The sequence below is a fragment of the Lates calcarifer genome, unplaced genomic scaffold (assembly GCF_001640805.2).
Source record: "Lates calcarifer isolate ASB-BC8 unplaced genomic scaffold, TLL_Latcal_v3 _unitig_4419_quiver_989, whole genome shotgun sequence".
Taxonomy (NCBI): domain Eukaryota; kingdom Metazoa; phylum Chordata; class Actinopteri; family Centropomidae; genus Lates; species Lates calcarifer.
Genome location: NW_026116887.1, coordinates 18,070 through 30,879, shown reverse-complemented (window position 1 = coordinate 30,879; position 12,810 = coordinate 18,070). Strand labels below are relative to the sequence as shown.

General features: G+C 49.4%; 14 non-coding genes and 1 pseudogene across 14 annotated transcripts; all 15 read left to right on the top strand.

The window, feature by feature from the left end:
• Nucleotides 1–212: 212 nt before the first annotated feature.
• On the top strand, nucleotides 213–375 carry LOC127140336 (U1 spliceosomal RNA). The gene has a single exon (XR_007810829.1). It is a non-coding gene; the product is annotated as a U1 spliceosomal RNA (small nuclear RNA).
• Nucleotides 376–743: 368 nt separating this feature from the next.
• Nucleotides 744–854, top strand: LOC127140374 (U5 spliceosomal RNA). Its single transcript, XR_007810866.1, has one exon. It is a non-coding gene; the product is annotated as a U5 spliceosomal RNA (small nuclear RNA).
• Nucleotides 855–1,031: 177 nt separating this feature from the next.
• Nucleotides 1,032–1,217, top strand: LOC127140355 (U2 spliceosomal RNA). Its single transcript, XR_007810848.1, has one exon. It is a non-coding gene; the product is annotated as a U2 spliceosomal RNA (small nuclear RNA).
• Nucleotides 1,218–6,724: 5,507 nt separating this feature from the next.
• On the top strand, nucleotides 6,725–6,940 carry LOC127140357 (uncharacterized; annotated as a pseudogene).
• Nucleotides 6,941–7,314: 374 nt separating this feature from the next.
• On the top strand, nucleotides 7,315–7,426 carry LOC127140375 (U5 spliceosomal RNA). Its single transcript, XR_007810867.1, has one exon. It is a non-coding gene; the product is annotated as a U5 spliceosomal RNA (small nuclear RNA).
• Nucleotides 7,427–7,607: 181 nt separating this feature from the next.
• On the top strand, nucleotides 7,608–7,796 carry LOC127140354 (U2 spliceosomal RNA). The gene has a single exon (XR_007810847.1). It is a non-coding gene; the product is annotated as a U2 spliceosomal RNA (small nuclear RNA).
• A 562-nt stretch (nucleotides 7,797–8,358) lies between these two features.
• Nucleotides 8,359–8,522, top strand: LOC127140335 (U1 spliceosomal RNA). Its single transcript, XR_007810828.1, has one exon. It is a non-coding gene; the product is annotated as a U1 spliceosomal RNA (small nuclear RNA).
• A 375-nt stretch (nucleotides 8,523–8,897) lies between these two features.
• Nucleotides 8,898–9,009, top strand: LOC127140373 (U5 spliceosomal RNA). The gene has a single exon (XR_007810865.1). It is a non-coding gene; the product is annotated as a U5 spliceosomal RNA (small nuclear RNA).
• Nucleotides 9,010–9,190: 181 nt separating this feature from the next.
• LOC127140350 (U2 spliceosomal RNA) lies at nucleotides 9,191–9,381 on the top strand. Its single transcript, XR_007810843.1, has one exon. It is a non-coding gene; the product is annotated as a U2 spliceosomal RNA (small nuclear RNA).
• Nucleotides 9,382–9,943: 562 nt separating this feature from the next.
• On the top strand, nucleotides 9,944–10,107 carry LOC127140334 (U1 spliceosomal RNA). Its single transcript, XR_007810827.1, has one exon. It is a non-coding gene; the product is annotated as a U1 spliceosomal RNA (small nuclear RNA).
• Nucleotides 10,108–10,482: 375 nt separating this feature from the next.
• Nucleotides 10,483–10,594, top strand: LOC127140372 (U5 spliceosomal RNA). Its single transcript, XR_007810864.1, has one exon. It is a non-coding gene; the product is annotated as a U5 spliceosomal RNA (small nuclear RNA).
• Nucleotides 10,595–10,775: 181 nt separating this feature from the next.
• On the top strand, nucleotides 10,776–10,966 carry LOC127140348 (U2 spliceosomal RNA). Its single transcript, XR_007810841.1, has one exon. It is a non-coding gene; the product is annotated as a U2 spliceosomal RNA (small nuclear RNA).
• Nucleotides 10,967–11,528: 562 nt separating this feature from the next.
• On the top strand, nucleotides 11,529–11,692 carry LOC127140333 (U1 spliceosomal RNA). Its single transcript, XR_007810826.1, has one exon. It is a non-coding gene; the product is annotated as a U1 spliceosomal RNA (small nuclear RNA).
• A 375-nt stretch (nucleotides 11,693–12,067) lies between these two features.
• On the top strand, nucleotides 12,068–12,179 carry LOC127140370 (U5 spliceosomal RNA). Its single transcript, XR_007810862.1, has one exon. It is a non-coding gene; the product is annotated as a U5 spliceosomal RNA (small nuclear RNA).
• Nucleotides 12,180–12,360: 181 nt separating this feature from the next.
• On the top strand, nucleotides 12,361–12,551 carry LOC127140347 (U2 spliceosomal RNA). The gene has a single exon (XR_007810840.1). It is a non-coding gene; the product is annotated as a U2 spliceosomal RNA (small nuclear RNA).
• The last annotated feature ends 259 nt before the right edge of the window (nucleotides 12,552–12,810 follow it).

The window sequence follows — 12,810 nt, the reverse complement described above, 5'->3', positions numbered from 1 at the left end:
ACCGGTGAGAAAAGTCAATAAAACCAGCAAAGTTTGTGCACCGCGCAACTTTGTCAAACTGCAGTATAGTGCTTGCAACGCCTCGGGGACAAGCCTCAGATGAGGGTCAGCTAATGCTGATGTCGCCGAACTCTGGCATTGTGCAGTGTGGCCACCATCAGCCAGGGTGCTGTGTCTGGAACCGACCCCACCGTCTCTGACAACTCCAACTCATACTTACCTGGCAGGGGAGATACCATGATCAAGAAGGTGGTTCACCCAGGGCGAGGCTCAGCCATTGCACTCCGGTTGCGCTGACCCCTGCGAATTCCCAAATGTGGGAGTCTCGACTGCATAATTTCTGGTAGTGGGGGACTGCGTTCGCGCTCTCCCTGACCGCTACGTCAAAGGAAAACAAGGTGTCCCGGGTAGCTTCTTTTACTCGTAAGCGTGAAAGCGTGCTGCCAACTATGCCAGTTTTACGACTGCAGAGTCGGTGCTGTTGTCGGGCCGTGACGATTGGTGGGGCGTTTCTGTATGTTACAAGCACACATGCCCCCGCCCCCGCCCCCCAAAGGCGGGGCTTTCCGCCTAAGCCTAACCCTCGCAAACCCCATTGGATAGCGCATGTGACAGTACGGGGCAGGGTAGCTGACGGGTGCGATCTGGGATTTGGAACGCGGCAGGCGCAAAGAGAGGCCTACCGTGACGGTGGTGGCTGGGACGACTGGGGTTCTCGGCTGCCCTCAAGGCGAAGGCCGTACTGACTCTGGTTTTCTTCATAACGCACAAGTCTTTCGCCTTTTACTAAAGACTTCCGTGGAGAGGAACGCCAACGAGTTTAAGCTATTTTTGGTAGGTTTGGCCGTAAGGCTGAGCCCTTTGAGTGTGTGAAAAGTCAAACGGCTGTCTCCGCTAAGAACCAGGGGTGCAAAGTGGGGAGACTGGGTGGGGGTGCTAAGCAGCAGCCATTGTTAGGCTGGCTTGAAAACAGGGCACCGTGACAAGAGAGGTGCCAAGAGCTTGGACGGAACACGAAACGCTTTGGACTCATCGCTTCTCGGCCTTTTGGCTAAGATCAAGTGTAGTATCTGTTCTTATCAGTTTAATATCTGATACGTCCCCTACCCGGGGACCATATATTAAATTGATTTTTGGATCAGGGAAACGGGGGCTTGCTCCTTCCACTCCACGCATCGACCCGGTATTGCATTACCTCCAGGTACGGTGCACGTTCTCTGGAAACGCTTCTCGCTTTTGGCTAAGACTGCGATCGCCTCCTGTTGGTGGTTAAAATACTTGTCTGTCGTGGCATCGGTTTTATCAGTGCTTGGGAGGATATTTCTAAATGTTCCTTGTTTAAAGCATTTCAATTTTCCAGTAATTGAAAATCTTTAACAAATAGGAATTCATTGGCTGAGAGAGCTATTTTACCTGTTCTCTGCAGGTTGTAACATCTTGACCAGGCCGATCAGGTAAGTACTCTTTGTCTCTTGTGTTATTTATTGTTTTTCATTATTCTTACTTGTCGGATTGATCTTTTACTGGTTTTATTGTTTTCAGCACTTTTTTAGCTTGTGGTGCCTCCATCATGTCGGCCACCCATGCCGGCATGCGGAGGCACCACAGCGTTCGTTTAAATTTTGTGGAGAGAGAGGGTAAACTCCTGGGGATGTCCAGACTGGACTTCTCCAGGAAGCTAGTCCAAAAAGCCTTGGGTTTCACACCAAATGATCTGAACTGTATACTGACCTTGCCTTTTGGTAAAGGCTTTGATGTGAGTTTCCGTTCAGCAGCTCTGCTAAGAGAGTTTTGGACACGTTTTGAAAATGTTAAACCCCAGTTTTCTGCCTTCAGTGTGGAGAAACTGACTGACAATGCCTTAAAAACGGTTATTGTCAGAATGTTCAATGAAACAGTGAATGCAGAGGACATTTGTTTGTGGCTGGGAAGATATTGCACTGTTAAAGGCCAGGCTACCAAAGTGAGAGATGAGGATGGCATTTGGAACTGCGCTTGGAGGGTCCCCATTCAACAATGGCAGGACCCCCAGGGCTTCCAAGGCCTAAAACATCTGCCATCACATGATAGTTCTGGGAGAAAACAGGGGCTACATCCATTACCAGGGTCAGCCCAAGCTCTGCCGCAACGTGTGGTGAGCACGGGCACCTGGCCGAAGCTTGTCAGCAGGACTGTCTGTGGGAAATGCAGAGAATTGGGCACACCTTTGAGGAGTGCACCAATGGCAGAAAATGCAATCTATGTGGAGAATCAAACCACCTCTTCAGAGATTGCCCCAAATCTTTTGCCAACAAAGTAAAGCAGCAAAAGCAAGTGGGCAAAATGGTGGACCAGGCCAGGCAGTTTAGAGAGCTAATTGAAGAGGCTGGGCCGGAAAATTCAAATCTCCCGCCAAATCCTGGTGATTGGAGGAGTGGGAATCAGATGAGGCGGAGAGGAAAGGGAGGGGCCTGCAACAGCCCCATCAACAGAGAGTTCTGGAGAGGATGGGGGCAATGCAGGTAGAGGGCCGGAGCTAGTTCAGATAATGAGGAAGGCCAATTGCAGACTGATAGCGAGGATGCCTCCCCCCCCCAACGCCCAGCAAACAAAGAGGCTGGCATCAGAATTGTCCTCTGAGTCTCCTGTATTCTCAGAGAGAAGAGGGGAAAGAGTTGGGAACTCTCTCAGACAGTTCATCTGTTGGAGGGAGCCCAGAGTCGTTCCCCTCCGATTCACCAAATGAGGTCTCCATTTTTAACAATAGCTCTGCAATCAACCCCTAATGACTCAAAACTAAATGCAAGGTTGCAGCCTAGACCAACCCCCAGAGTCCATCCGGGACTGGAAGCTAAAACCCCCTTACTCTTCACCTGTAAGAGTGAAGGAAGAGCTCCATTCACAGCAGATTATCTGACTGCCATTTTATCTCTGAAATTCCTTGTATAGTCCTTTTAAAATTTCATACCTGTTGTTTTTAACCATACTCATGACTCTCACCTTCTCAACCGTCAATGTGAGAAGTGTGAAGTCGCGAGTTAGAGCCCAGAGTATTTATCCTATCTTGTTTCCTTTAAGTCAGATGTGTTTTTAATACAGGAATGTGGCATTCCGTTTTTAAAACACTACAGACAAGTGGGAGGAGTTGTGGCCATATACATCAATATGGAGTGGATCAAATTAACAACAAAAATGATGGAGTGGCCATTTTAATCAAAAATCCTAAGGTTCTGGTGGAAGGGCAAGCACTGTGGTGAGAAAATGTCGGGCACTTTTTAGCACACTTGACTTTTAGGAGAAGGGATTTTTAATCTCTTAAATATTTATGGCTTTAATGACAGGAATGACAGGTATGACCTTTTAGAAGAACTGCAGTTCCACATGCTAGGTAGGGAACCTTTAGTTGTAGGGGGTGATTTTAATTGTATTTTAAGCAGGAAAGACAGGAAAAGAGGAGGGCAAGATTTTAAAGTTGATAAAGCATCACTTTTACTACAGGGCATATGCAGGGATTTTAAAATTCAGGACTGTTTTAAAACCATGCATCCTAGAGAGGAGGGCTTCACCTGGTTCAGTGGTGATGGCACCAGAGCCTCTCGCATAGACTATATTTTTACACGGGACTGCCCACCAACCGATGCTAGATTGACCCCTGTTTTCTTTTCCGATCACCTGATGCTTTCCTGCACCCTTTCGCTCTCTTCGGGTGTGACATCAGGAAGTGGTCTGTGGAAACTCAACTGCTCCCTTTTAGAAGACCAGGTTTTAGTCAACCAATACAGGGAGCAGTACAGAGAGTGGCAGACCCTTCAAGACTTTTACGACACATGCGCACACTGGTGGAAATGGTGAAGGAAAGACCCAGACTTTTTTTAGACAGGCAGGGAAGAGAAAAAAGAGTAGGGGAAAATAGACGCATGATGGGACTGCAGAAACGACTACAACGCTATTTTAAACTACAACAATGCGGAATGGATTTTAGTGAGGGAAATAAAACAAGTCAAAACAGAGATGTCGGTTTTAGCAGAAACCAAAAGTAAAGGTGTCATTTTAAGAAGCAGGGAACAAGAAATTGAAGAGGGGGAAAGTGCACAAGGTATTTTTTTAAGAAAATCATAAATAAAAAGGGGAACGGTTTGTAAACTAACAAAAGAAAATGGGTGCACAGTAGAACAATAGAAGAAATTAAACAAGTTGTTGAAAACTACTATGAAAAATTGTACCAAAGGAAACCTATTGAAAAAGACACCATGACAGAAGTTTTAAACCTCATTACCGGGACAGTAGAAAGCAGCGTGCTTTTAACCCAAGATTTTACGATTTTAGAGTTAAATAAATGCATCACAGGTTTTAAGAAGGGGAAGTCCCCAGGACAAGATGGACTTCCCCTGGAATTTTATTTGACATTTTGGGACATTTTAGCACCTGATTTGCTTGCTGTTTTTATGGGTTTTGAACGACTAGACCGACTTCCTGACAGTTTTAGAATAGGGATAGTGACTCTCCTTCACAAGGCCAAAGATAAGACTGATTTGAAGAACTGGAGACCTATCACTCTTTTAAACTTTGACTGCAAACTTTTAGCCTCACGTATGTCTGGATTTTTAGAAGAGGTGATTCACCCAGATCAAGCCTGCGCCATTCCGGGGAGGAAGATCACCGACAGCCTCGTACTGATCCGAGACACCATCTGTTACGCGAGAGACAGAAACATCAGGCTAATAGTACTAAATTTAGATTTTGAAAAAGCCTTCGATCGGGTCTCGCACCAGTACCTCTTTCGGGTACTGCAAAAAATGGGATTTCCAGAAAGGTTTATAGCTTGGGTGGGATTGCTGTACCGGAGCATCACCAGCAGATTTGTTATTAACGGGCACCTGACAAAAGCAGTGGATATTAACTGCGGTGTTCGTCAGGGCTGTCCGTTATCTGCCCTCCTCTATGTCATCTGTATAGAACCTCTGGCGCAGATCTTGAGAAGGGACCAACGAATCAATGGGATCGGAATCCCAGGGAGCGGGGAATTCAGACTAAATGCGTTTTATACATGGACGACGTGAACGATTTATGCACCGACCTTTTATCTGTCAACAGGACGCTGGACTTGACTGACTGGTTTGGATGGGCCTCTGGGTCAAAACTCAACAGAGGCAAGACCCAAGCCCAACTTTATGGGCCATGGACGGCGACTGAAATGACAGGACTCCCCCCTGACTGTGACACAGACTGACCAGAGAATACTGGGGGTCAAATTTGACAAGGAGGGGGGAGGGAAAACAAATTGGCCAGACGTGGTAGGAAAAGTAAGGCAAAGACTAGGATACTGGGGACTTAGAGGACTGACCATTGAAGGGAAGGTTTTAATCATCAAAGCAGTGATTTACCCTTGCTTTTACTGATCAGTTCCGTTTTTATCCCTCCTAGGAGAGTGCTTTTAGATCTTGACCGAGCCATCTTTTACTTTTTGTGGGGCTCCAAGTGGGAAAGACTGAGGAGAGACGTGATGAGGAGGCCAAAAGAAAAAGGGGGAAAAGGAGTACCTGACCTACACTTGTTTTTAGGAAGCCGATACGTCGCGCTATACGTGAAATATGCTACAGACCCATCCAGAAACCCTAAGACCACAGCAATGACACGATTCTGGATGGGTTCTTATCTCAAAAGACTGAAGATTTTACCCACTGATCTTAAAGTACCTGTGTCCTTTAACCTGCCACCAGCCTATGCTTTTATTCAGAAGTTTTTAAAGCATTTTAACCTGGAGCAGGAGGAGCTGCAAGTTTTAGCCAATCACCGTGTGTTGATTTCTGTTGTGCAGGAGCAGGAACCAGTGAGTCCAGTGCGCGGGCTTCCATTAGGCCAGCCCTCAACAGTTTGGCGCAACGTCAACCACCCCGCTCTTCCAAACAGACTCCGGGACCTGTCATGGATGGTGGCTCACGAGATCCTCCCGGTCAGGTCCGTCATGCACTCCCGGGGCATGTCGGCGCTCTCAACCTCGACCTGGTTGTGGTGCGCCTGAGTCGGTGAGGCATCTGCTCTGGGAGTGCAGCGCTGCCGTAGACCAGTGGGCAATGGCCGGCTCCTTACAATTCCCGTACTTGCCAGCAAGGGAGGTCCTTACAGCACAGCTGGTGCTCTATGGGGTGAGCCAGGAAGCAATCAAAAAAGACGACTTTGCCAAGCAGTGGCTCACCCTGGCCGCCATCAAAGACGCCATGTGGACCTCCAGAAACTTGCTGGTAAGGAAGCACATGCAGATGCCCCCCGTGGCTGTGATCCGGATGGCCGCAGCGACGGTCCAAGTGGCCGAAGCTGCAGGCGGCAGGCCTAGGACACAGCCACAAAGAAGAATCGCCTCTGTGCCCATTCGGACGAAGGAGCCGGAGCTACACGGGAAAAGGTCAAAGCAGCGGCGGCCTGGCTCTCCGGGAGAGGAAGGTGGGAAGGAGCGAGAGGGCGGGGATCTCCTATGAGCACCAGGACAGGATCCTGAGAGACTTACTGTTTGGAGGAGCGGAGTGAGTAACCCTGGGTAGGGACTCACCCTGCTCCTGCACAAGAGAACCTTTTAACAAATACACTCCCTTTTAAAATATTCCTTTACAACTTTGTTGTTTTTTTTTTTAATCTGTAAAACCTCTTAAAAGTACTGTTTTCATTGTCTTAACTATGATTTTACAGATTATCCACAATTGTTGACAAGTTGTATTTTGATGTAGGGTGTATTTTTTTTAATTATGCAAAAGTTTCTATGGAAAATGGAAATGAGTATCAATAAAGAGAAAAAAAAAAAAAAAAAAAAAAAATCTGTTCTTATCAGTTTAATATCTGATACGTCCCCTACCCGGGGACCATATATTAAATTGATTTTTGGATCAGGGAGCCGGAACGGGGCTTGCTCCTTCCACTCCACGCATCGACCCGGTATTGCATTACCTCCAGGTACGGTGCACATTCTCTGGAAACGTGCAATGTAACTATAGAGTTTTGTGGGGGGTGTTTTTTCCAGGGGAGTCCCTTGCTTTTCTCACATTCCTTTATCGATAGGGTACAAGTTGCTCAAGCCCTGATGCAGTTACTGAGTCGTACGCTTAGTAGTGCACTCTTGATTTTTCCCTTCCCCGGAGGTTGATCAGGGTGTACCGTCTCTCTTTTGCAGCTGGAAAAGAAGGTAAAGTAAGCAGTTCCTCTATAGAAGGGATAACGTGTCCAACAGACCTTTAGAGACGGGAGCATACACGGCTTATGCATTACTGTTTTTGAAAAAAACAGGCACATTCCAGTTTGTCTGGGCCGAGCTCCGACCGTGAGAAAAGTCAATAAAACCAGCAAAGTTTGTGCACCGCGCAACTAACGCACAAGTCTTTCGCCTTTTACTAAAGACTTCCGTGGAGAGGAACGCCAACGAGTTTAAGCTATTTTTGGTAGGTTTGGCCGTAAGGCTGAGCCCTTTGAGTGTGTGAAAAGTCAAACGGCTGTCTCCGCTAAGAACCAGGGGTGCAAAGTGGGGAGACTGGGTGGGGGTGCTAAGCAGCAGCCATTGTTAGGCTGGCTTGAAAACAGGGCACCGTGACAAGAGAGGATCGTGCCAAGAGCTTGGACGGAACACGAAACGCTTTGGACTCATCGCTTCTCGGCCTTTTGGCTAAGATCAAGTGTAGTATCTGTTCTTATCAGTTTAATATCTGATACGTCCCTACCCGGGACCATATATTAAATTGATTTTTGGATCAGGGAGCCGGAACGGGGGCTTGCTCCTTCCACTCCACGCATCGACCCGGTATTGCATTACCTCCAGGTACGGTGCACATTCTCTGGAAACGTGCAATGTAACTATAGAGTTTTGTGGGGGGTGTTTTTTCCAGGGGAGTCCCTTGCTTTTCTCACATTCCTTTATCGATAGGGTACAAGTTGCTCAAAGCCCTGATGCGGTTACTGAGTCGTACGCTTAGTGGTGCACTCTTGATTTTTCCCTTCCCCGGAGGTTGATCAGGGTGTACCGTCTCTCTTTTGCAGCTGGAAAAGAAGGTAAAGTAAGCAGTTCTCTCTATATAAGGGGATAACGTGTCCAACAGACCTTTAGAGACGGGAGCATACACGGCTTATGCATTACTGTTTTTTGAAAAAAAACAGGCACATTCCAGTTTGTCTGGGCCGAGCTCCGACCGGTGAGAAAAGTCAATAAAACCAGCAAAGTTTGTGCACCGCGCAACTTTGTCAAACTGCAGTATAGTGCTTGCAACGCCTCGGGGACAAGCCTCAGATGAGGGTCAGCTAATGCTGATGTCGCCGAACTCTGGCATTGTGCAGTGTGGCCACCATCAGCCAGGGTGCTGTGTCTGGAACCGACCCCACCGTCTCTGACAACTCCAACTCATACTTACCTGGCAGGGGAGATACCATGATCAAGAAGGTGGTTCACCCAGGGCGAGGCTCAGCCATTGCACTCCGGTTGCGCTGACCCCTGCGAATTCCCCAAATGTGGGAGTCTCGACTGCATAATTTCTGGTAGTGGGGGACTGCGTTCGCGCTCTCCCCTGACCGCTACGTCAAAGGAAAACAAGGTGTCCCGGGTAGCTTCTTTTACTCGTAAGCGTGAAAGCGTGCTGCCAACTATGCCAGTTTTACGACTGCAGAGTCGGTGCTGTTGTCGGGCCGTGACGATTGGTGGGCGTTTCTGTATGTTACAAGCACACATGCCCCAGCCCCCGCCCCCGCCCCCCAAAGGCGGGGCTTTCCGCCTAAGCCTAACCCTCCGCAAACCCCATTGGATAGCGCATGTGACAGTACGGGGCAGGGTAGCTGACGGGTGCGATCTGGGATTTGGAACGCGGCAGGCGCAAAGAGAGGCCTACCGTGACGGTGGTGGCTGGGACGACTGGGGTTCTCGGCTGCCCTCAAGGCGAAGGCCGTACTGACTCTGGTTTCTCTTCATAACGCACAAGTCTTTCGCCTTTTACTAAAGACTTCCGTGGAGAGGAACGCCAACGAGTTTAAGCTATTTTTGGTAGGTTTGGCCGTAAGGCTGAGCCCTTTGAGTGTGTGAAAAGTCAAACGGCTGTCTCCGCTAAGAACCAGGGGTGCAAAGTGGGGAGACTGGGTGGGGGTGCTAAGCAGCAGCCATTGTTAGGCTGGCTTGAAAACAGGGCACCGTGACAAGAGAGGATCGTGCCAAGAGCTTGGACGGAACACGAAACGCTTTGGACTCATCGCTTCTCGGCCTTTTGGCTAAGATCAAGTGTAGTATCTGTTCTTATCAGTTTAATATCTGATACGTCCCCTACCCGGGGACCATATATTAAATTGATTTTTGGATCAGGGAGCCGGAACGGGGGCTTGCTCCTTCCACTCCACGCATCGACCCGGTATTGCATTACCTCCAGGTACGGTGCACATTCTCTGGAAACGTGCAATGTAACTATAGAGTTTTGTGGGGGGTGTTTTTTCCAGGGGAGTCCCTTGCTTTTCTCACATTCCTTTATCGATAGGGTACAAGTTGCTCAAAGCCCTGATGCGGTTACTGAGTCGTACGCTTAGTGGTGCACTCTTGATTTTTCCCTTCCCCGGAGGTTGATCAGGGTGTACCGTCTCTCTTTTGCAGCTGGAAAAGAAGGTAAAGTAAGCAGTTCCCTCTATAGAAGGGGATAACGTGTCCAACAGACCTTTAGAGACGGGAGCATACACGGCTTATGCATTACTGTTTTTTGAAAAAAAACAGGCACATTCCAGTTTGTCTGGGCCGAGCTCCGACCGGTGAGAAAAGTCAATAAAACCAGCAAAGTTTGTGCACCGCGCAACTTTGTCAAACTGCAGTATAGTGCTTGCAACGCCTCGGGGACAAGCCTCAGATGAGGGTCAGCTAATGCTGATGTCGCCGAACTCTGGCATTGTGCAGTGTGGCCACCATCAGCCAGGGTGCTGTGTCTGGAACCGACCCCACCGTCTCTGACAACTCCAACTCATACTTACCTGGCAGGGGAGATACCATGATCAAGAAGGTGGTTCACCCAGGGCGAGGCTCAGCCATTGCACTCCGGTTGCGCTGACCCCTGCGAATTCCCCAAATGTGGGAGTCTCGACTGCATAATTTCTGGTAGTGGGGGACTGCGTTCGCGCTCTCCCCTGACCGCTACGTCAAAGGAAAACAAGGTGTCCCGGGTAGCTTCTTTTACTCGTAAGCGTGAAAGCGTGCTGCCAACTATGCCAGTTTTACGACTGCAGAGTCGGTGCTGTTGTCGGGCCGTGACGATTGGTGGGCGTTTCTGTATGTTACAAGCACACATGCCCCAGCCCCCGCCCCCGCCCCCCAAAGGCGGGGCTTTCCGCCTAAGCCTAACCCTCCGCAAACCCCATTGGATAGCGCATGTGACAGTACGGGGCAGGGTAGCTGACGGGTGCGATCTGGGATTTGGAACGCGGCAGGCGCAAAGAGAGGCCTACCGTGACGGTGGTGGCTGGGACGACTGGGGTTCTCGGCTGCCCTCAAGGCGAAGGCCGTACTGACTCTGGTTTCTCTTCATAACGCACAAGTCTTTCGCCTTTTACTAAAGACTTCCGTGGAGAGGAACGCCAACGAGTTTAAGCTATTTTTGGTAGGTTTGGCCGTAAGGCTGAGCCCTTTGAGTGTGTGAAAAGTCAAACGGCTGTCTCCGCTAAGAACCAGGGGTGCAAAGTGGGGAGACTGGGTGGGGGTGCTAAGCAGCAGCCATTGTTAGGCTGGCTTGAAAACAGGGCACCGTGACAAGAGAGGATCGTGCCAAGAGCTTGGACGGAACACGAAACGCTTTGGACTCATCGCTTCTCGGCCTTTTGGCTAAGATCAAGTGTAGTATCTGTTCTTATCAGTTTAATATCTGATACGTCCCCTACCCGGGGACCATATATTAAATTGATTTTTGGATCAGGGAGCCGGAACGGGGGCTTGCTCCTTCCACTCCACGCATCGACCCGGTATTGCATTACCTCCAGGTACGGTGCACATTCTCTGGAAACGTGCAATGTAACTATAGAGTTTTGTGGGGGGTGTTTTTTCCAGGGGAGTCCCTTGCTTTTCTCACATTCCTTTATCGATAGGGTACAAGTTGCTCAAAGCCCTGATGCGGTTACTGAGTCGTACGCTTAGTGGTGCACTCTTGATTTTTCCCTTCCCCGGAGGTTGATCAGGGTGTACCGTCTCTCTTTTGCAGCTGGAAAAGAAGGTAAAGTAAGCAGTTCTCTCTATATAAGGGGATAACGTGTCCAACAGACCTTTAGAGACGGGAGCATACACGGCTTATGCATTACTGTTTTTTGAAAAAAAACAGGCACATTCCAGTTTGTCTGGGCCGAGCTCCGACCGGTGAGAAAAGTCAATAAAACCAGCAAAGTTTGTGCACCGCGCAACTTTGTCAAACTGCAGTATAGTGCTTGCAACGCCTCGGGGACAAGCCTCAGATGAGGGTCAGCTAATGCTGATGTCGCCGAACTCTGGCATTGTGCAGTGTGGCCACCATCAGCCAGGGTGCTGTGTCTGGAACCGACCCCACCGTCTCTGACAACTCCAACTCATACTTACCTGGCAGGGGAGATACCATGATCAAGAAGGTGGTTCACCCAGGGCGAGGCTCAGCCATTGCACTCCGGTTGCGCTGACCCCTGCGAATTCCCCAAATGTGGGAGTCTCGACTGCATAATTTCTGGTAGTGGGGGACTGCGTTCGCGCTCTCCCCTGACCGCTACGTCAAAGGAAAACAAGGTGTCCCGGGTAGCTTCTTTTACTCGTAAGCGTGAAAGCGTGCTGCCAACTATGCCAGTTTTACGACTGCAGAGTCGGTGCTGTTGTCGGGCCGTGACGATTGGTGGGCGTTTCTGTATGTTACAAGCACACATGCCCCAGCCCCCGCCCCCGCCCCCCAAAGGCGGGGCTTTCCGCCTAAGCCTAACCCTCCGCAAACCCCATTGGATAGCGCATGTGACAGTACGGGGCAGGGTAGCTGACGGGTGCGATCTGGGATTTGGAACGCGGCAGGCGCAAAGAGAGGCCTACCGTGACGGTGGTGGCTGGGACGACTGGGGTTCTCGGCTGCCCTCAAGGCGAAGGCCGTACTGACTCTGGTTTCTCTTCATAACGCACAAGTCTTTCGCCTTTTACTAAAGACTTCCGTGGAGAGGAACGCCAACGAGTTTAAGCTATTTTTGGTAGGTTTGGCCGTAAGGCTGAGCCCTTTGAGTGTGTGAAAAGTCAAACGGCTGTCTCCGCTAAGAACCAGGGGTGCAAAGTGGGGAGACTGGGTGGGGGTGCTAAGCAGCAGCCATTGTTAGGCTGGCTTGAAAACAGGGCACCGTGACAAGAGAGGATCGTGCCAAGAGCTTGGACGGAACACGAAACGCTTTGGACTCATCGCTTCTCGGCCTTTTGGCTAAGATCAAGTGTAGTATCTGTTCTTATCAGTTTAATATCTGATACGTCCCCTACCCGGGGACCATATATTAAATTGATTTTTGGATCAGGGAGCCGGAACGGGGGCTTGCTCCTTCCACTCCACGCATCGACCCGGTATTGCATTACCTCCAGGTACGGTGCACATTCTCTGGAAACGTGCAATGTAACTATAGAGTTTTGTGGGGGGTGTTTTTTCCAGGGGAGTCCCTTGCTTTTCTCACATTCCTTTATCGATAGGGTACAAGTTGCTCAAAGCCCTGATGCGGTTACTGAGTCGTACGCTTAGTGGTGCACTCTTGATTTTTCCCTTCCCCGGAGGTTGATCAGGGTGTACCGTCTCTCTTTTGCAGCTGGAAAAGAAGGTAAAGTAAGCAGTTCTCTCTATATAAGGGGATAACGTGTCCAAC